The sequence below is a fragment of the Drosophila melanogaster genome, chromosome 3L (assembly GCF_000001215.4).
Source record: "Drosophila melanogaster chromosome 3L".
Taxonomy (NCBI): domain Eukaryota; kingdom Metazoa; phylum Arthropoda; class Insecta; order Diptera; family Drosophilidae; genus Drosophila; species Drosophila melanogaster.
Window position 1 is genome coordinate 2,816,363 of NT_037436.4, and position 21,473 is coordinate 2,837,835.

General features: G+C 41.2%; 1 protein-coding gene across 6 annotated transcripts in view; it reads right to left on the reverse strand.

Annotated features, from left to right (window-relative positions):
* Positions 1-21,473, reverse strand: part of Tet (Ten-Eleven Translocation (TET) family protein) — a 92,952-nt gene that overhangs the window by 30,156 nt on the left and 41,323 nt on the right. For 2 of the 6 annotated variants that reach the window (NM_001259654.2, NM_139493.4), the window contains exon 1: positions 3,697-4,741. The exons of the other annotated variants lie outside the window; for them this stretch is intronic. The gene's annotated coding sequence lies outside the window, so the exon portion shown is untranslated. Of the gene's footprint in view, positions 1-3,696; positions 4,742-21,473 lie in introns of those variants that run through there. 6 annotated transcript variants of the gene reach the window in all.

Sequence of the window (21,473 nt, forward strand, 5' to 3'; positions counted from 1 at the left end):
TTTTACATGGATTTATAAGCTGGGAAAACTTTTTCCCAGGCGACTCAAAGTTTTGTGCAGCATTCGAAAAAAAATTTATGACAGTTTGGGGAAAAGTTTTTTGTTCATTTTTTGTTGTTCGTACCCGGCCAGCAGAGTAGAACAGAAATTACTTAAAAATGACAGAAGAAGGCGGAGCCGTGCACAAATTGTGGGCGTGGCTGCAAGTACAAATGCGTAGTGAAAAACTGAGAAAGAAAAAGAAAGCAACCTTTATGAATTGAATTGCATAAATCATGTGGGGAAAAGTTTTGTTCTTCGGGAGGATGGAAAGCAAAGCCAAGAGAGATCTCAAGGTAGCGCCTATTGCCAGGCAGATAAATTCACAGAGACATGCGGAAATGCAGGGGTTTCGGCACAGCCAGGGTGGAGAAGAAGGGGGTTACCGGGCGTATACTTGATATGGTAATTTATTATGTTTTTATTGCCTTTTGTTGTGTGCGATGAGCCAAAGCGGAGCGGCCTGCAGCCCTTGCCTGGTCATTAATCTTGGTTATGCCGCTCGCTCGCACACATGCAACGCATATATCCCCGACTAACACACGCACACTTGCTCACCCTTCGCCGCACGGACACACTATGAGTTATCCTTTTGCTTTTGTTCGCAACTTGAGTCGCGGCCAAAATGCCGCCACGCATAAATACGAGTCTATTTAATTGCGCCATTGGAGGGGTATATTCCTGGGCTCGAAAGGGGTTTCAATGATATTATTTGCTATTCAAATAAGTATTTAAAATTAGTAAAAAATTAAACTACATAATAGTAAAGAGTATTTAGAAAAGAAATAATGCATTTCATTATTTTACAGACTGCAATGTTGTTTATATTATGAGAACACGGCTGGCACTTTTAATTTTAATTTTTGGCAATACATCAGTTTGTGCATGTAAACAAGTGACATAATATAAATTGTGTATTGTGAGGTAGAACGACATTGTTATTTTTGGCAGTAAAATGTGGGAAATATTCCAATGATAGATTAGAAGACAGCATAAGGCGAGGCCAAAGGAATTTGTCATTTCATTTTTGGCAGAAAATTTTACTGGCTTAAAAAAAGTTTTCATATTACGGATATTTAGTGTGTCTAAGTATCTCCGTGGTTAACTTTTAGGAAGCATATGAGAGCAACATTTCAAGGAAGCGGAATCAGAATAACAAGTAGGGTATTGTTAGTTCGACTTCGCACTACCGGCACATTACTTTCTTCCTGTTTTACGGTTGTGTGCGATACGAGCACGTGTGTGCCTGTATGAGTGTAGCGCAAAAAATTAAATTGCGCAGATAAATTTGCGCAACGCTAATAAATTAATATTTATGGTTGCCTGCCCTGCATAATTGTAATTCTGGCTTCCCGCCTCCCCTGTGCGTGTAATTCCCCTAACTCGAGTATTTATTTCAGTATTTTGTACTTCGCATTTCGTATTTCTTTCTAATTTATTTTGTGTTACTTTTGAACATTTGGCTGCTGGCCATCGGAAAATTAGTGCATCGGTTGTTTTAGTAAATGTATCTTGAAGATGCACATCATATAAAATCTATATATACACATACGATCTCGTTATTGTGCGCCGTATTTTATATAGCTTGTTTTTTCTTATTTATTTTTTTGGCGAGTGAGTGTATGGTCTTTTTTACTGTTTTTTATGTCGTGCCATTTCAGCGAAGCTCGGCAACAAAGCATAATAAAACTAATTGTCTGCGCTTCGCTCTCACACACAGATACACCCATACATAGTCGCACATTCGCAGATAGTTTCGCGAAAAGAGAGGCAGCAAAAAATGAGGAGAAACGGACCACATGTTTGCCATTCTGAGTGTTCCTTCGCCTGGATAAACAACAAAAATTCTCCCATCTCTGGCAAAATATTCCTTTTCTTTTTCATTTATTTAACCCTTTCTTCTGCCTCCTTTTGGTATTTTCTTTGACTCAACACAAAATGTATGCGAACCGCCATTTTGTATTACGCTTTTGGGGGCCTAAATAATTCTGATATTGAGGCAGTTTCAATTGCAGTTACAGTTCGGAAAATACGATCTTTCATTAAATAGGAAGAAACAAAAATTCCTAAGAGATCAGAATATTTCATGAAATGTCTATGTAATCAACCGAAGTAAAGTTATGTTATCTTGTTTGTAATGTGTGGCAATTAAACTTATATAGAAGCTACACCTACAAGTTCCAAGCACAAGAATAAAATATTTAAATATGCATCTATAAACTTTTATTTGCCCTACAATAAAATGACGATCCCAGACCCTAAAAACCATTTTCATCTTTCCATTATCAGTTAATTGGAATAGATTTTCTTGTTTGTGAATTAAAGTTTCGAGAAAGCCCAGCAAAACTCAGCAAACACCTATCTACTCAATAATTCGTTGAGCAATTAAAAATAATCACATAAATTCCCTTATGATGTCTATATTTTGCAAGTTTTCACAACCATGCATTCCCAATTGCCCAACTCGAAGAAAATCCAATTTTTCGCTCCGCTGCGGCAAAGTGTTGCAGGCAAACAACTTTTCGAGCGGTGCACGCCTCATCGACGTCATGCAATGTGCAGATACAAAGTAACACAAAGTGTATCTGGCGGATCGCTGGTCTATTTTTTGGCTTTTTGGGCACTCGCCTCTTCTCCACGTTTTCCAACCGTTTCCAAGCGGGAAACTTAATTAATTCATTAAAAATGTAGGAATTGCATGCTTTGCTCGCTTTAAGCAAATGAATTATTAATAGAAAAAGAGCTACAGGGCAGCATATCTATATCTATTTATTCATAAAAAGGTTCTCCCGGATGTCGGACAGCCCCTTTCGCGATTTTTGCAAGTGTAATCAATGCTGGAGAGCTTTTTTCTTGATTTCGTTTATTTGCTTCTTTCATCTATCTTGTCTTCAATTCAATTTCGATTCGTTACGCTTTGATTTTAATGCAAAAATGCTGTTGTTGTTTCTCGATTCCTCGGTTTGTTTGTTCCTCCAACTCTCCACTCGAGTACTTTTATTGATGATATCGTCGCTGAGTGATTGAAGTTCCATCGACCGAGTCTGCGATGACAGACAGAATGTGATTTCTCAGCTGGCTTAGTCAGCCCCTTGGAGAATCCGAATCCGGAGTCATAACCTTCGACATCCCGAAGTTGGGGGATTCGATCGGATAAAGTACCATTGTCACGACCTGCCGTGACTTTTGGTATTTCCCGTTTCTCAGAAGGGTAATGAAATCTCATTTATTTTCTGATTTATGATAAACTAGCCTTTAATTCAATGGCTTCTTGTAAAAACTATATATCGTTTAGGGAAATAATATTCAAAGTGCCTTTTAAATATTAAACGACCTATACATTTTCCCAGACAAAGTTTTTAATTAAAATGTAAAACAAATTCCCTCTTTCAAAACGATTCGAATGACTAGAATTTCTTTGCTGTCTTCAAGGGTTGTTTGTCCCCTTCCATTGCGTACTCAATGTGCCGCCCTTTGGGGTGGGAAATTCGATCAATAATAATCTACATAAGTTCACTTAAGTCTCAGAGGTGAGCGCGGATAAAAGACCAAAGAAAATCCTGCCATGATTGATGTATGCTTTTTTTTTTGTTGATGGGAGTGTCCGGCTTAAATGGGTTTTTAATATCGTTCGATAGACGCCGGGAGATCACTTACTTTTTATCACGATTTAAAGCTGCTGGGGATATGGGTTTCAGTCGCAATATGGCAAGTCTAGGTCGGATTTCGCGATTTCGAATTTTTCTATTGGATGCACCTTATGAGTTTTGCGTTTTAACGCTGCTTATTATTCAATTTGATTCTGGCTCTTATCGGGTTTGGTTCTTGAGTTATTAATATACTTTATGGCTGTGATGGTTGTTGATGTGTTGTTATTTTAGAAATAGATTGCACGGAATTATCAGATTATACTTCTTTATTATTATCCTACTACGTATTCATTGAATATTTATTACATATAATTAAATTTACTTTGCTGCACAACACAATTAAACAATTAAATTGTTTATGCTGGATACTATTTACACAATTACTGGTTAGTTGTTGAACAATATTTGCTGGGCTTTGTTGTTTTTATTTATTTACTTAATGACGCTTTCGCTGTTGATGTTTTTTTTTCGCTGTGCACTTGGAATGACATTTTGAATTTGATTTCGAAGCGCGCGTAAATTAATTTTATTTACTCGCTGGCTTAATATACGTATTCTTTCGTTTGTGTGCTCCGTTGCTGATAAGGAAATCACATTTTCAATTGGCAACTGGCCCAAATTTCATTAGTTGCTTGTGTTTGTTATCTTTTTGCTCGTGCAGCTGCTACTGCCGCTGCTTCTGCTGCTGCAGCGGAAATAAACAATCAATTTTAGTTAAAGAATTTACGCAGGCACACCAGTAAATCCAATCAGCTTGCCACTCGCACACACGATTCGTATTTGTGGAATTTACTTTTAATTTTTTCGGATAATTCCCCGCTTATTTATCTTTTGAATTACTTTTGTATCTTTGAGATGCACAAGCGCGGCCGAAGTGGGGGGTGGGGCGTTGCTGATTCTTCGGTGTTAGTGGTGAGTGGGTGGTGGGCGCGTAACCGTTGAATAGCTGCTCAAAAACCGGGCTGATCGGCCGACGTTTCACGTTACGTCCTCGAGGAATCGCGTTTACAGAATGAATCTGAATCTGAACGTGGAGTGTAAGCAGCGTAAAAGATACAGATACAACGGCGACGACTTCGGCAGCGCCGTTTGTCTTTGGGTGTGTGAGTGCGGCCACGGGTGTGAGCGTGTGGTGGTGGAGCCGAGAGCGCATGCGAGAGAGCCGAGCGCAGCCGAAGAAACGTGTTTGCCGCCATTGGGGAGAACGAGAGCGGCGCTCTCTCGCCGGCATTCGACGACTGCGCTGCCGTCGTCGGCGTCTTGCGACTTGGTGTGCGTGTATCTGTGTGCGGTTGCTACGGCAAAAAGGTAGTAAAAAATAACTGCGGTAAACCGAAAAAGGCACAAAAAAATTAAAGGAAAGACGGGGAACGACCGAATAGAAAACAAAAACTGAAAACGAAAACGGGGGAACATTGCCACCCACATTACCCCGCTGCTACACCCATAACCCCCTTAATGCCCCCTAAATTCTTACTTCTTAAGTTCTTTTCAATTTCTTCAGCCATTTCTGACAGCGAAATGTGCAAAGTCTTGGGAATTGGCTTTCCGATAACCGATCTCCACCTTTGTTGCATATTTTTAGGCTACTTACAGCGCACCAGGACTATATATTTTAGGCCAAATAGCTGGCATCTTGATAAGCACTTAACTTACCTGAAACGAGAAAGAATCAAAGATCGATTAGATAAGCAGAATAAACTGGTGGAAGCCGGGCAAGCAGTGGAAAATAGATGGGCTGAATTTAAATCCAGATAGGATCGCAAATTCCGTCGATGGTAATTGCATTGGGTATACAAATTGCAAAGAAACAAAGTTCATTGTGCTGTAAGGAGCTTATATATCGTTTCCCTAAAGTATATAAAATACATATTTTATTTTTAGTACTTAGAATTAACCACAATAGATATATAATTATTTAATGATTTCTTGGTAACGAAACCTAAAAATTACTTGAGGTATTTCAACTAGCTAAAACAACAAATGCGACGAAATAAATTGATAGTTGGGAATACCAGGAAATCTTTTAATTATTTCTATTAGAACAAATGACGAGTATTGTTTGCTCTAATTGGCACTTTAGTTCCCGGGAATCAATATTGAGTGAGTTTGAATTAGCGCCCCAACTTCGAGGGGCAACTTTATATTGTGCCATTTCTATTGATTTCGGGTGGGATGTACGCATATCGTTATGGCAGCTGGGACGATGATCAAACTCAATTTAAATTGGTTTCCTTGAATTGCCATTCCCCCAACAGTTTGCAACTTCAACTTCCTCTGTTTTTGCCCATTTCTATCTGGCTTTTTGTTTTGCTTTTGCTCTTTTGCCACGCAACTCATTTTGGAAAAAACTTTAGCCGGCAATATTTCATGCCACCCATTAAGCTATAGCTATGTACATATATAGCCACCCACAACTCCACTTCCCTCCCGTTCCCACTTCTGCTGGCAATTTCCGCCCCCTCGCACAGATACAAATGTGTGTGCGCCTGTGTGTGTGAGAGTGCTTTTGTGGGGGGAGCAAAAAAGTGGCTTCATTACAAATTTCAATTTTGTTTTATTATTATTTTCCTTGGCCTTTTGGCATTTCCTTTTTTTATTATTATTATTATTATATTTTGCAAAGTTTGAGGCCCAGGAAAATGCTTTTATAATTTCCACAAGCACACACACAAAAACCCGCTCGCAAAAGGCAGGTGTTGTCTTGCATTTCTTTATTTTGATTTGGCTTTTCTTTTTCATTTGCTGTCTTTGCATTTTCCTTGTCTTTTCCGCTCGTTGTCGCATTTCTCTCTGTTTATTTTTTGTTCGATTTTCGCCTTTGTTGTCTTCGCTGGCTGCCTCATAGGTTGTTTCTTTTTCCTATTTTTTTTCATCTTTCCATTTCAGCTGCGCAGCGTTCTAGCCCCTACACTACCTTGTAACCGACCAAATGCCGCCCTCTCCCTTCGCTTTGGGCCATCTCCTCTTTTTTCCTGTGTCTACGCCTTTTAAGAGCCGAAACTTCTACTCGTAGCCTCATCACTGAGATAAAAAGTAAAAATATTAAAACATATCATGGCAGCATTTGGCACTGCATTTTTTAAAACAAGTTATGTTAATAGATACATAAATGTGTAGCATACTTTAAGGTTGAATTGCGTATACGCTACAAAATATCCATTTGTTACAGAATCCCTAATGAATGTCTAGATATTTTTCCCGCAGTGCAGTCACCATCATCGACCTCTTTTCCGCAGCTGCAAGGGTGGTGTCAGGGGCGTGGAAATCGCTGGGGGGCGGTAGGCTTTGCCAAATGGTGGGGAGTGGGTGTGTTTTAGGGGGCGGTGGGGAGTAGTGTTTTTTGGCTTGGGGCAGCCGCAGCATATGCCGGCTTCTTCTGCTTCTTCTTCTTCTGGCGGTGCTGCTGCTGCTTGCTCTTCTGCCAGCGATAGCAACAACAAGAACTGCAACACTCTCGCACACTCACACACACGCGTGCAGTGTCGCTGAGCGGGAGAGCGAAAATAGCAGTCAATAAAAGCAGGAAAAGCAACAACAATCGACAAGCCTTTGGGGTCATTATTCTCTTCGAGTCGCGTCACTGCAGCATGTGTGTGTGTGTGTAGCCTTGGTGGTTGCACACGCACACTAGTGCAGTTGGGGAGACTCTCTCCGTCTCTCTTTCACGCCCTTACTCGCCCCTCCCTGCCTTGCGCCCTTTCTCTTTCGCTCCTGCAGCTCGTGTTGTTGTGCCTCTCCAAACAATGTAATAAAATTCAATTATTCCCGTGTGCGTCTTGCACTTTGTTTCGTCTTTTGTCTGCTTCGCGTATGTGTTTGTGTGTGAGTGCTGCGCGCATTTCGCGAATATCGCCGCAAAATGCCAAAAGCAAAAAGTACAGGCAGCAAGGCTCTGCGTTTTTTTTTTGTTTTGGGGGCAACACAGCAACAGCGTCAAAACCAACAACAAACTGCCTCCTGCGCCACCAACGCGCTATCACTCACACATACAAACACATAGCAGGGAACACCCATACCAATGCAACTCGTGCTCTTGCACTTTCTTGACCTGCACATTGGGTCAACTGATCATGAGTGGGAGTGGGAGATCAACAAAGTCAAATATAATTTCTTCAGAGCTCTTTGGAATTATATGTGCGAATTCTTAGATTTTAGTGCCTGACCAATAAGCTTTTTTCTATGCTTTAAGACACACAAATTGGTAAATCATCAACTTATTATTATTTACATATATTACTTTTTCAATGTTGTTCGCTATTTGACCCCACTGTGCACTGTCGCCGAGCAGCTGCTTTAGCTTCTCCATCACCATCTCCTGCTTCTCCTTCTGCTTTTGGTTTTGCTGCTGCTGCGCTGTCGCTGTCGCAGTCGCTGCATTTTGGCGTTCTTTTTGCGCTTTGCCTTTTGGCTATTCCTTCATATGCGCTGTGCTGTTGCCCCTTGCTCCTGCTACTTCTGCACCCCAATCTCCACCTCCTTCTTGGATAGCCCTTTTGTATCTGTCTCTGTTGGTCTTCTTTGTTGTCTCGTCTGCTTTAGTTGTTGTTGTTTGGGTTTTAGCCCTTTGCTGTGCATTCTGCATAAGCAGCATCTCCTCGTGCTTCTCTTAATTTCCCTTTTGTATTCCTTATCCATTTTGTTTTGTTTTTCTTTACTTTCGTAGGTGTATTGCTTTTCTGGTGCCGCCTTGCTAATTTTCTTATTTTGTTAGTTTAGCTTTGAGCTTATTTTAGATTTTTTGTTGCATTCCAATCCCCCTTTCTTCGCCTCCTCTCCCACTTTCTTCGTGGCGAAGAAGAGTTAATATGCAGCTGCTCTCTCTCTTCCACACACATTCCTCCCACAACTCTCTCTGTCTTTCGGCCCTCTCTGTCGCGCTCTCATCGGCGCATGCGTTGCATTTGATTGTTTGTGTAATGTAAACGCGTTGTAAGCCGCTTTCTGCCTGCCCCGCCTCCTGTTTTTCCCAGCGATCCTTGCTTTTCCGCTTTTCAAGGCTCTCCTTTTCTCCTTCTTACTCCTTTTCTCCCCTTCTTTTTTCGGCCAACCTCAACTTTTATTTCCCCCAAAAATGACCAAATAAAATAACAACAAAAGCACCAAAAGCAGAAGCAGCAGACAATGAAAAAATGCAAAAACAGCTTGCAGTCGCTCTGCCGCCTTCGCTGCCTGCGTCGCCGTCGACGTCGCTGTTTTCCATTTGCCTGCAGCGTATTTTGTAAATTACATTTCCGGCAATAAATTTGCATACCTCTGGCATCTTCTAAATTGCTATCGTTTGTTAAAGCGCCACCCAAAATTTTCACCCCCTTTGGGTGGGGGGTGGCTTAAAAGCGGGCGATGTGGTGGGTGGGGGGTGGTTGGGCGTATTTGCGGGTGGGTGTGTGTGCACCTTGCCACCCCCAGGCATTCTTTGAAAAATTCCCAACCTGGGCCGCACCTTCTTTTCGCTGAAAATGGGGATGAGTACACAGGGAAAATAAGCGATTTCGTATGTGGATCAAAGGAAGTTTCTATTTTAATATCTTACGTATGGAAATCACACATAAATACGATGCATACTTTGAAAGTTGATTCCGGGATATTTTAATCACTTTCAAATTGATTAGCCATGATGATTTCCTTTTTTCTTATTGTGCACATCTATTTCTTATGGTGTACACGTGCTTCTACAAAAGAATAGAGAAACTGGGGTGGAGGGTGAAAAGTGGAGAAAGGGAGTGTGTGTGGTTTTATGGGTGGGGAGCAAATGGGGTGGGGCTTGGAAACTCTCAGGAGGGTGACTTCCCACCACTTCTTGCCGAATTCGATATTGATTGTCCTGCAATTATAAAAGTTCTTGGGCCGTGTCTCAACAAAACGACTTTCACTGCTCGGCAAATGCTCAAGGATATGCAGGAAGTCCAGGATGGCGAGATTTTGCAGCAGAACTTTTCCCCCGCCACGCTGTTCTGTCCAAAGTCTGGCATTGGATTTTTCCCACAACAGGTTGTTGCATTTCGAATACGTGACGCCCCAAATAGTTGGAGTTCCTGCTGCTGCTGTTGCTTTGAACTTGCATTACACGTATCTGCCGCAGATCCGTGATGACGGAGGGGGTATTTGGGGGATTCGGATTCGGGGTCCAGGAGGGACCACGGCATTCCAGCGAGGGTGTCGGCAGCCATCGGTTATATAGGTCGACAAACTTTTGCGGCACGCTCCTTGTTGCTGCTCTTGTTGCTGCCGCTGCATAAAAATTCAAATTTCGCGTCTGGCCAGCGCCAAACTAACAATGAACCAAAGTGTCTTGATAGTCGACTGGCTCATACCCATGAAAAATCGAAAATGCACTCTTGTAGGAATGATTTCTCGAAATAGAAAGATGATGGTTCCCCCACCCCCCTACTTATATACCTTGTAATGTATTTTTCAATTTCAATAATATGCAAATCTTTAAAGAGCCTTACTGCTTGTCCCGAATCTAAACCTTATAATCCTCTCAAGATTTATGTATTCTAAACTGGGTAGAATGTCATAGAACCCACCCTGAAAATGGCTCGAAACTGGTTGCGTTTTGTGTGGCAGTGCCAGTCGACCTTTGGCAACCCTTGAAACGCATTGCTGACTGGCCCTGACTGAAAATAAAAGTGCAAATGTCCTCGCCAGTCGGGGAATTGGACAAGGTTTTAGCGCAGTGGCATGCCCAGGACTACCAGGAGCAGCAGGTCAGGGAGTCACAGTCACAGAGCCAGTTGCATTCCCAGAGCATCGTGGCAAAAAAAAAAAAAACAAAAAATGGGGACCAGAAGGTCCTCGCGTTTGGCCCAAAAAACGTTTCTCTTTCGATGGCCGAAACTTCTTTTTTATGGCTCGCCCGCCGTTGCACCACGCGGCGTATGAGTGATGCTATGTGCTACATGCTGTATGGTGTTGTGTGTGTGTGAATGAATCTGTGGAACTGCAGGCCATTGCACATGTGTGCGTGACGCGTGCGTGACAGTGTGCTTGTGAGTGTGTGGTTCATTCATCGCTCAATCGGCAGGTGCTTTGTTTTGTGAATTTTCCACCGAGTTTCGCCCATTCCCCACTGGTTTTCCCTCGCGAATTTTTGTGTTTGCCGATAGTTTTGACCTCGTTTCAACCTGCGATTGCGATTGCATGCGTAATTGATGGCCGGCCAACAGCTGACATTTGTTTATATGCCCGGCGTCGCGGCCAAAAACAAACAATAAATACTTGGCGGTTGGCATGGCAATGCAGGTGCTGTTTTTTCCGTATTTCGTCCCCCGCCCACATGGATTCATTCATAACAATTTCCACGCTGCTGCTGTCGCTTTTTTATGTACAACTTTCAAGTTCATAATGTCAACCTTCACACACACAGCCATACACGTACAGACGCACACACACTCGCACTGGGGAAAAGCGGCTAACGCAGACAGCGTGAAAGCGTTTAGCTGGCAGGTTTGAGGTCCCCGAAGTCCCAGACACGAGATTCCCGGATTCCTTTGTGCCGCCGGGGGTTCCCGGTTTTTACTTTCGCACGCGCTGCCATGACGTTGCATCTACATCCTGGCCGGGGAAATCTACTCCTGCTGCTTTCCTCGGTCCTCCGCTTGATGAGCAATTTTTTTGCCACCCTTTTTTTCATCTTGCTATTGCAACAATTGCTCTGCCTCTGCCTCTGGTTCTGGCCTGAATTTCTCCAGTTTTCCGCGCTGTTCGCCCTTTGTTATGCAATTTCTTTGGGGCGACAAAATGGAAACTTCTTGTCTACAACGGAAGCTACCACTTAAAGGCAAAAGTGGCTGAGTTCTGCAACATTCCTAAGATTTTTCCCCTTTTACTTATAAACTTTTTTCACTCACTTTATTACATCTTTTGTACATTTACTTTAGGGATTTTTGAAAGTTCTTTGTTATTTTTAACTTTTATTCCGACTAAATGATGTTCTAAGTGTTGGCTAGATTTCCTATTACGAGTTTTATCTATTTTTTTTTTGTTCTAATTAACAAATTGCTTTACTATCCACCCATCTGTGAGCTTGATTCACGTATATACTACATTTTCCTAATTACAAACATTCCCTCTTGCATTTTACATTAAAGCTGGCCATTAATTAAGCTCAGCTGATTAACTAAATGCAATCCTTCAGGTTCATTGACATCATGTTCCCCTCGCTATAAATAGAAATCAAAACAAGTCAACTTTTCGCCACGAATAAAAAGCGTGTTTCCTGGGAGACGCGCCAAAGGAAAAATAAAAAGGCAGGAGGAAAATAGCGTCGGAAAAGCCCGTGGAAGGCGGAAAAAATCGATATGCCTCAGACATAGACAGCAGCCGCGTGGAAATTGTGGAAAGTTGGGGGTTGTCAGCCAGCAAGGGTAGCAAAATGTTGTGCAAACTCATAGACACACACGCACACACACATATACACTCTCGGCTGCCTCGTCATGTCATCGTCCCTTTTTGGCACTTGCTTTCGCCTTTCTCCTCGCCTTTCTTCTTGCCATTTTCCTCCGCATTTTGGCGTTACTTCCGCTTTGGCGTTCTCTTCCGCTTCTCCTTTGAGTTTGCGCTCAATTTTCGCTACTTTTCCGTCTTACGCTGTCTCTTTTGGCTCTGTTCTTTGCCAATTTTTTGCCCATTGATTTTCGTGGTAATTATTTTCGATGGTGAGTGGGTTTCTGGGGGGGCTTTTCTCGTTGTCGGGTTTTGTTTTTATCTGGGGGTCCCTTTTTGTGGTGTTTCCTCTTCCGGTTGCCTCCCCCTTTTCTTCCACTTCCGGCCTTTTCCAACACACACACACACACACACACATTCCTGCGGCTTAAATTGCTCTTATTGTTCGCTCCTCGTCCTGCGTCCTTTCGCCGCTGCCACCCCGGCGTATACGTTATTTTATTATATCAAATGCTTTACTGCCACTTCTCCTCTCTTCTCGCTCTCTCTTCGCTTTTCTCAGCTCGCTTTTCTCTCTCGCCGTCGCTGGCGCTGCTTGGCTGCCCGCGTCGCTGCCTCTGCCGACGTCGATGTCCTGTCTGCTTCTTCTTCCTGTTCTTAATTGAAATTTGCGGCTTGCATCAATATTTGCTTTTTCCTTGTGTTTTCCACGTTATTAAAAACCTTGTGCAAGTTTTCCGTTCGTTTTTTTCCCCTTTTTTGTGTTGCGTTGTCTTTGTTTCTGGTACAATATTATATTGCAGAATGGGTAGAATATGGCCAGGACCTTTCCGACCCCCACCGACTTTTCCGGATTTCCCAGTCTTGTGGCTTTGGCGTGGTGTTCTCTAATTTGTTTCGCTTGCGGAAAGCATTTTTATGTGCACTCTCATTAAAGTTTCACCGATTAAGAAATTGAGCTGTGCTGAAGAATTCGATAGTTTAAGGTGATTGTTGCTTTATTACTTTAAGAACTTTTGTTACTGAAACCTATAAGAACCTGCCTTAGTCCTGTACTTTATGATTACATCACGAAGTAAATGTAGTTTTAACAATTTAAATGCAATCAAACCAAGTTAAATCAGAACCAATACAAAGCGAACCTCAATATTTCACAATTGATTATCAAATACCGCAGTCAATTACGGAAAATATTCCAATCATTCTTTGAACACAATATGGATTGGATTGGCCTTAACTAATTCCAAAATGAGCCGAATCAAATCCCTTGGCCTCAACGTACATCACGTCCAAATGGATATGTTTTCACACATCATTGGTTGGGGACTCAAAAGGGGCAAGTCGCAGGGGCAAATGTATGCGGAGCTGTCTGAAATTATGCCTAATTGAAAATGCATTTTAAAGCAGTTGCCGGGCGACTGCAGCTCCATTCGCTCCTTCCGCTTTCCTGAATCCCAGGCACTCCGACAATGCCACGGCCAAACGGAGCTCAGCTTCCTTCTGCAATAATTGCCATCGCTCCGGACCGCTCCCACCGCCCACCGGCCCCGCCTACCGCCCCAAGTCACCGCTCCCCGCCCGCCTGTCTGGCACTCGAGAGGAGCGGAGCAGAAGGCTGCAAGCTGCCAGCTGAAGGCTGCCACTGAAGGCCACAATCTGCACACTCCAGCCTTGGCTTAACACGGAAAAAAACCATTTTTAAACTTCAAAATTTGAAAAAAAAAATTAAATTTAAAATCTTTTCTCGAGATATTAAGGAACAACGAAATTGTAAAAGTAGATATAAACTGGTTTATATCTATTAAAGTTAAAAAGAAATACACAAAAATCTTTTAAAGTGCATTGAGCATCGGATTCATGTGGCTGATGATGCTGCTGCATTCTGCATGGGGGAATTTGCAACTGAAATGCATTAATCAATCATTCATTAAATCAATCAATCAATTTATGAATTCCTCGCGGTTTTTTATTTCACTCCCCCTAACTCCGCCTCACTCTTTTGTTGTCCTTTGTTGTTCAGCTTGAGCGTTTTGCCAGTTTTTGATTGATTGCCATTAATAACTCATTTTTTGCTCGTGGCTTAGCTTAGCTTTGTTTTCCAGCGTTCTTACTGCCTTCGAAAATTTATTTGTTTTGCTGACTTTCAGTTGAGTCGGTTTTGATGAGTGCGCCAATGTCGGTGGTGGAAAGCCATTGAGTTTTGGCCACGTAATTGGATGGGGACTCGGGGAACTCAATGTGCTCCAGTTGTAAAGACGAAAAACCTAGCCGAGCTAGAGGCTTTAAAATAGGTTACTTTATTTCAGATTACAATAATCGGTTTCTTTTCATATTGCATCATTTGGGAATTACGCTCTCTTTACAACACTGTAATTTCATTAATCCCCTTACCAACCCTGTTCACTTGATTGCCTTTTATCCGTCAATAATAATATTTACTCAGAATGTAAATAGCTTACTTTACCGTTATTATTGCCAATTACGGTACATGCACAACGCTCTTATTGGCATTAAGTTATTTCTTTCATTTCACGACTTTTCTTCGCAATTCCATACACATATTGCCATTTGCAACACTGTTCGATGTTCAGAAATTGGTAAATGCATTCTGCTGCTTATTTGCATATTTGAGTGAGGAATCTCTCTCGTTATGCTGCTATCGCTCTCGCCTGATTGTGCTCTCCAATGTGAAGGATGCGCAGAATATCCTGCGGCAACTTTTCACAAAGGAGGAAGGAGCAACGAGAATTGCATGTGGTAAAATGCATTGCAAATTGCATGCAACATCCTTTCCTAAATGCTGCAGTCTCGAAATGTTCTGAATTTTTGTGTTGTGAATTACTTTTATGGCCACCAGAACAGCAATTGGAAATTAATTGTATTTTTTTATGGCTTAAAATATTCGGTAGCATACTTTTAAGCACCTTCAGAAAATAATGATAAATTATGATCGAGGGCTACATTTTCTTGTGATACTCATATTGCTATAAATTAATTCCTCTGCATTATTAATTACCCAAAGTCAGATCGCGTTCGCTACTTACTGTTCTACAGTTTCAGCTGGCATCGAAAAGGAAAGACGACTTACCTGGAATGAGAAGAAGCAATTAAGATAATGATTAGTCAAATGTGAGATATTGGAGCAGATGAAACTAATTTCGAAGGGGAATCGGATCAGAGGGAGAGGGAAAACAGCTCTAGAGCGACAGGTAGTTTAATTTATGTGAATGCTCGATGTGATCCCACTCCTTTTCTTATTTTTTTCCTGCTGCATTTTCGCTTTTTGTCTCGTCCGCCGTTCCCTGCCATTATGCTGCGTCGTTTTAATGGCCAGAAAAAGCAGGAAAAAAGGAAGGAATAAAAGAAAAATACGCCAGAGAAAAAAACAGGCAAGTCACGAGCTTCAACAATGGCGATGCCGTTGGCAGAAGAGGCAGCTTCAGAAAAAAAAAGGATAAGAGGCAAATAAATAAATAAATAAACATTTTGCCAGTGCGAGGGAAAAAACAATTTCGTCTGCGAAGTTGGCCCAAAAGGAGAACAACAAAAATTATGCGCTCTAAAAATAAAACGAAACGAAATCGAACCAAACGCCAACTAAAAAAAAAAAAAAATGCGAAAAAAACGTGACCGCGCATTTTTCAATGTCAGACGAAAAGGTTTTTCATTGCTCTGCTGATTACTCGAGCATTTTTTTTTTTTTTATTATTTTCCTTGGGGTCAGTCAGTTATATAAGAGCGCAGAAAATCTATAGTGATATTTACATGCCGCATATGTAGCCCAAAAACAAAATGGGGTAAATGTAAAGAATCCTTTTCAAATAGCTCATGTGTAAGGAAATTGTTGGTTATTATTTTTTGTGTGCTGCCATAAAGAATTTACGCTACATAAAATTTAATAATTTCATTTTTTATAGTCACACACATGGCTCCCAATCGACTTGTCTTCGTGTGTTGGTGCTGCTGAGTGTGTGTGTGTGTGTGAGCTTGTGTATGTGTGGTCTGAATTATAGCATACTTTTAGGCGTGTGCCAGGGCAGGCATTATTTCAGCTTTTATGGCTTACATAACGAGCCAAGCGGAAATAGAGAAAGAAAGGCCAAAAAAATATGTGAGCAAAGAAGCGGCGAACAAGAAATACGCCAATGGGGGTTGGGCAATGAAAACTGTGCGGGAAATAGGGAAAATTGGTTGCCAGAAGCTGGGAAAAGCGTCCAAGGAAAGTTGCTAGATCCCATTAATGTAATGGTGCTATCCAAAATTACTTTAAAAGCTTCATATTTAAATTGGAATCTGCTTGGAATTTTAAATGGAAAGGTTTTCCAGATACTTCAAAGCCATATTTGGTATGATAATATTTTTAAGTACTTTTCTTTTGTTGTGTGACCTGAAAGGAATTCTTTTATGATTGTGATTTCGAGAAGTTGACCTTTTTTTTGTTAACCAAAAGTTTTAATTCGACATTAAAGTTTTTTGACCATCAATTCGCTGTATTTTATAAAAAATTTGTATTTATTTGTACATTTGTACTACCAAAAAACGCTAAAAAGCTATGCCATTTTTTTGCAGATCCCCTTGCTTAAATCATAATTTATCCAGCTGGCTTTTGCTATCGTCTGGATATATTTGCTGGATATTTCTGATTCTCAGCGTTCTTTATTTTTCGTGTTGCTCTTTTTACTGCGTTAATATTTCACTAATGGCATTGGCTGGCGAAATTGCATTACGCTCAAGTTGACTCATTTTAATTGAATTTTAACTTCAGTTCGAAATTGAATTACGTGCCATGGGCCAAGATGGGCGGTGCAAAGGGGGCGTGGCTGTGCGGTGCGGGGATTTTCCGAGTGGTGGTGTTCATGTGAGCTTTTGTGTGTATGCGGATGTGTGTGTGTGTGTGAGTGTTGGACGATGGCGAAAATGCACGCTGCTAGTAATGAAAATTCATGACGCGATCTGAGAACGAAAAGCGAGAAATTGCATTAAGTCAGTCGCCATCATTTTGGGCAAAACGAAAGAGGTTAAATGCAGCCCAGCGCCATTTTCCATTTCCATTTTCACAGCACATCGTTTTCCACACTTTTCCACATTTCCCTAGTTGAAACTTAGTGCCAGCTCGTGCCGGCAAGTGACCAAATTCACTTTCCCCTCGTTCGGGCAAAAAATTTCATTATTTTGCACTTAATTAAAAACACTCGCATATCCATGAAAAAAAAAACCACCGCACAAATATCAGACTTTCAGCCAGCCTCCAGACCACACCAGACTCTTCATTCTCTACCCTTTTTCGCGCTTTTGGCCTTTTTTATTGTTTCTGTTCTGTTATGTTTTTTTTTTTTATGTTCGCTTCTGCCGCGAGCCTGGTCAACTGGAAAAAAGGCAACAGCCATAACAGAGAGCCTGAGCCTGTCTGGTTGTTGGCCATATACCAAGCTCACCGATCTCCATTCCCGCCTGCTTTTGGCCCTCTTGTTTTCGCATTGGCGCGTCGCTAAAATGTTTTGCTGTTTGATTTTGGACTTTGGCGAAATCCTTTCGCTTTCATCCATTTAAATGCCGGGTGAGGGACGCGAAAAATGTGGAGTGAAATGTGTGCGTGGAGTGTGGTAACTACGGCCAGACAGTTGGCCAGAAAAAAAAAAGGCGAGCTGGGAAAATAACGAAATTGGTAACGAAATCCGCACGTGGCCAACAGGCGGTTATACTGGAAAGTTATTCACATTTTGAAGGGAAAACTTTTGGCCATATTATCACTATTATCTACTCACAGATCGTTGCATGGAGTAATAGAGATAAAAATGCAATTTCAAAGGCTATCATTTGTATAATAATTAACAATATATATTTTGCAATCAACCTGCAAGTGATTTACGATTTCTTCTTCTGCACAAATATCATTAAGCCACAAGCTTTCGTTCAACTGCCTTGTCAACTCATTTTTTAATTGCCTGTCTGGACTGAGTTTCTGCATTCGTTTTCATATCAAAGGCATAAAAAAGGAACTAATTTTCCATTTCGTTTCTGACACCGACTCAGATTCAGATGAGATGGGAATCTTCGGTTGCCAGACGAAGAGTAAGGACCCACAACTTTTGCCACTATTTTATTTATATGGCTCGCAATGCAAAAGGAAACGAAGAATGGCAACAAAAACGAGGCAAAATGCGGCCATAAACTACAAATCATGCCAAGAAAAGGCCGAAAGGGTGGCTAGGGATTGGATGGGGGGGGGGGGGGGGATCGGTGGGGGAGCGGGTCAGCCGACGGTCGGCAACAACAAAAATTGTCTAAAAATTCAACATAACCTCGAATGATTTATGGATGCCTGCGAATATTTAAAAGGTACAAGGAGGCAACATCACAGCCGCAACAAAAAGGCAGCACAACTGAGCTGGCCGGGCAAAAAACAAAGGGAATTCGAGAGCAGGGGCTGCAGCAGTGTGGGGCTGCAGCTCCATCTTGCCCCCGGAGCTTAAGTGCATTTTGCAGCGAACAGCAGAACAGAAAGGACATAAAAGCTCAAAAAGGGCATGCAACAGCAGCAACAACAACAGCAGCAACAAGCGGGCAGGAGCTAAGAAATGTGCGAAAAATTGGAAAAAAAAAACAAGGGAATGCACAGTGGTAATGGGAATTTTATATTATTTATATATTTTACTGTAATATTATAGAAAAAGATTTGTTTGGGAGAGCAGCCTGTTGAGGATCTTTATAATAACAATTAAAGTAAGATATATAAATATATAATTTATATTAAATTCCCGACTGATTACGTTGTATATTAGGCTGTCACATTAGTTTGCAGTTGCGAAAATATTAATATTTAATATTATTTAATTTAAATTAAATTTTTTTTTTGTATTTTTTCCCCACTGTGCTCAGACGGAAAACACAGAAAGAACTTGTGTAAAAATTTACGACAAAAAGGCGTTAAGCCTGCTGTTGTTGCTGTTCCTTTGGCTGCACGGAGACAATGGACACATAAATTGCATTTTCACTTTTAATATTTTCCGATGGTCGCTTTAATGAACAGGGCTTGGTGAAAAGATCGGATTATTCTCAGCATGATATTAGGGCGATATAGGGAGATAAACAATTTAGAAATACCATGTTTAGTGCTCTACACTTTCGAATCTTTTATAAATCCCAAAAATTCTTTTTAGTTCTTTTATGGCTACTGCAAACAAATCTCTACCTTTATTGTCACTCAAAGTTATTGACGCCCAAAAATCGCAGATAGATCTTTGGCCATCGATACTGAAACCCCCCTATTTGGCGCTTTTCCCCCACTGCGACCCAGAAGACCAGTCAAACGAGTGCTGCGGGGTCAGCATATCTCATGAGTCTGCGGCTGCAACCCCAAGGCGCATTCTTTTTCCTTTATTTAATATGCATGCAATTGTTGTCTGTCCGTGTGTAAGGCTAAAAATATGTTTAAATCGCGCCCAGAGCCAAAAAGGCAAAAAGGCAAAATAAAATGGCAAGAGCAAAAAGGCAAAATAAAATGGCAAGAGCAAAAAGGCGCAAAAGCAGAAAAGGCCAGGAACATTTGGTGGGGAGCTGCGGGGGGCAAATCGAAAACTCGTTTTTAGTTTGTTGCTGTTGGTGTTGCTGCTGCTGTGGCATTGTTGCCAATTTCAAGGCGAGTTGCGAGTTGTGAGTTGCAGCTGGCCAACTTGCTGCTGCTTTTAGCTGGTTTTCAGAACTTGGCTCGCTTACATTTTGGCCGTGACCTTTCGCTGCGCGGGCTGTCAGCTTCATTAAAACGCGCATAAATATTAATTAAACGATAATCCGGCGCAGAGCTGCATACTTTGTGGCGCCTAATGATCAAAAAACACTCGCACACACTTGCTAGTAATGGCATTAAAAGTGTGTTTATCTTTCACACACACAGCGGGGGGATCGAAAAAAGAAAATCGTTTGGAAAATCCACACAAAAGCGACCAGTTCCGCTCTTCCCACCGCTGAAAAGCTCTCGAAAACACGAAAAGAACTTGAAAAAAAAAAAAAAAATAAAAGAAACGCCGGCGAAGGCAAGCAAATTGAATTTTCCCTGAGCAAAATTAAATTTTCCAAGGAAATTGAATTTTTTGATTAGTTTGCTTTTTGCATCTCTCTTCAACACACACTACATACATATACATATATACGAAAGAGTAGGGCGGGGAAAAACAAAAGTAAAAACTGAAAAGCGTAAGGAAAAGCCAGCAGCAGCAGCAGCAGAAGAAGAAGACGAAGGCGAAGGAGCTGCCAGCAAGCTTTTGATTTAAAAGTAAAATGAAATTAAAAACATGCTTTGCTCAAACGGAAAACCGAGTTGAGCTAAATTTACAACATTCTGCGAACGAAATAAATTGCGATGAGTTTGGTAGAATTACTATGTTTGAATCGCCTTTCTATTAAAATGGTTGTAATTAAGGCTTTTCATGGAGGAAATCGAGTGATCTTTGGGTCAAGTAACTAGATCTAGAGTTCTGAGGTTTTTAGCAATTTCTGGCAGGCATTTAAAATAGTTTGTGGGATTCAAGGAAATTCCAGATCTCTTACAATTTGGCTAAACACATATCCTTCGATCGAAAGCTTATCGTTCGAATTAAGAGCAACAATTGTTGCCCTTTTTGGGTGACAACAAAAGCAATTCGAAGGAGTCTCTCCTCTGGTTTGTTTATTTGTTTTTCGATCGAGACCCAAAGTTGTTCTTTTGGCCTGCCTTTGTTTTCGATTTCGCCTCGTGTTTGCTTATTGAATAATTTGATTGCAGCAGTTGATTGCATTTGGAAATTGTGTTTTGGCAAATAAAACGTGGCGGCGGGCAAATAAATCAAGCCGGGCTATAAAAAGGGCCCAGCACAGCGGGTAGCTAAAAAAAAAGGTGGACTTCGGTTTTATATGCATATATTTCTTATTTTTCGCTCTCATTCTGTTTTTTAATGATGTTACGCCCGCTTCCTTTTGGGGCCACGAATATGGGGGATATTTGTATTTGTATTTTCGTTTTCAATTTTTATTTTTATTATTTTTGTTTTTTTGTTTTATTCTTATTTTTATTTAAGCTGCTCGATCCATTTCAATTGAATACTGCTGTGCGAAGCGAGCGGGCTCTTCTTCACGTTTTTTCCATTTCGTGTGTGCCCCTTTTTATTTTTATTATTTTCGCTTCTTGCGCATCGAAGAAGTATTTTTAATTTTCTGCCTTTTGCACTTTTCTCAACGTTTTTACCGGGCCATAAAAATCATAAAAATAAAACTTAAACTCGAACGCAAAGGAACGGAACGGAAAGGAAAGGAAAACGAAAATGGAAACGTGTACGAAATTTTGCGATTTTAATTAAATGATATGAAAATTGCAAGCAGTCGAGGAAGAACAAAAAAAAAACAAAACAAAAGGTTGCCGAG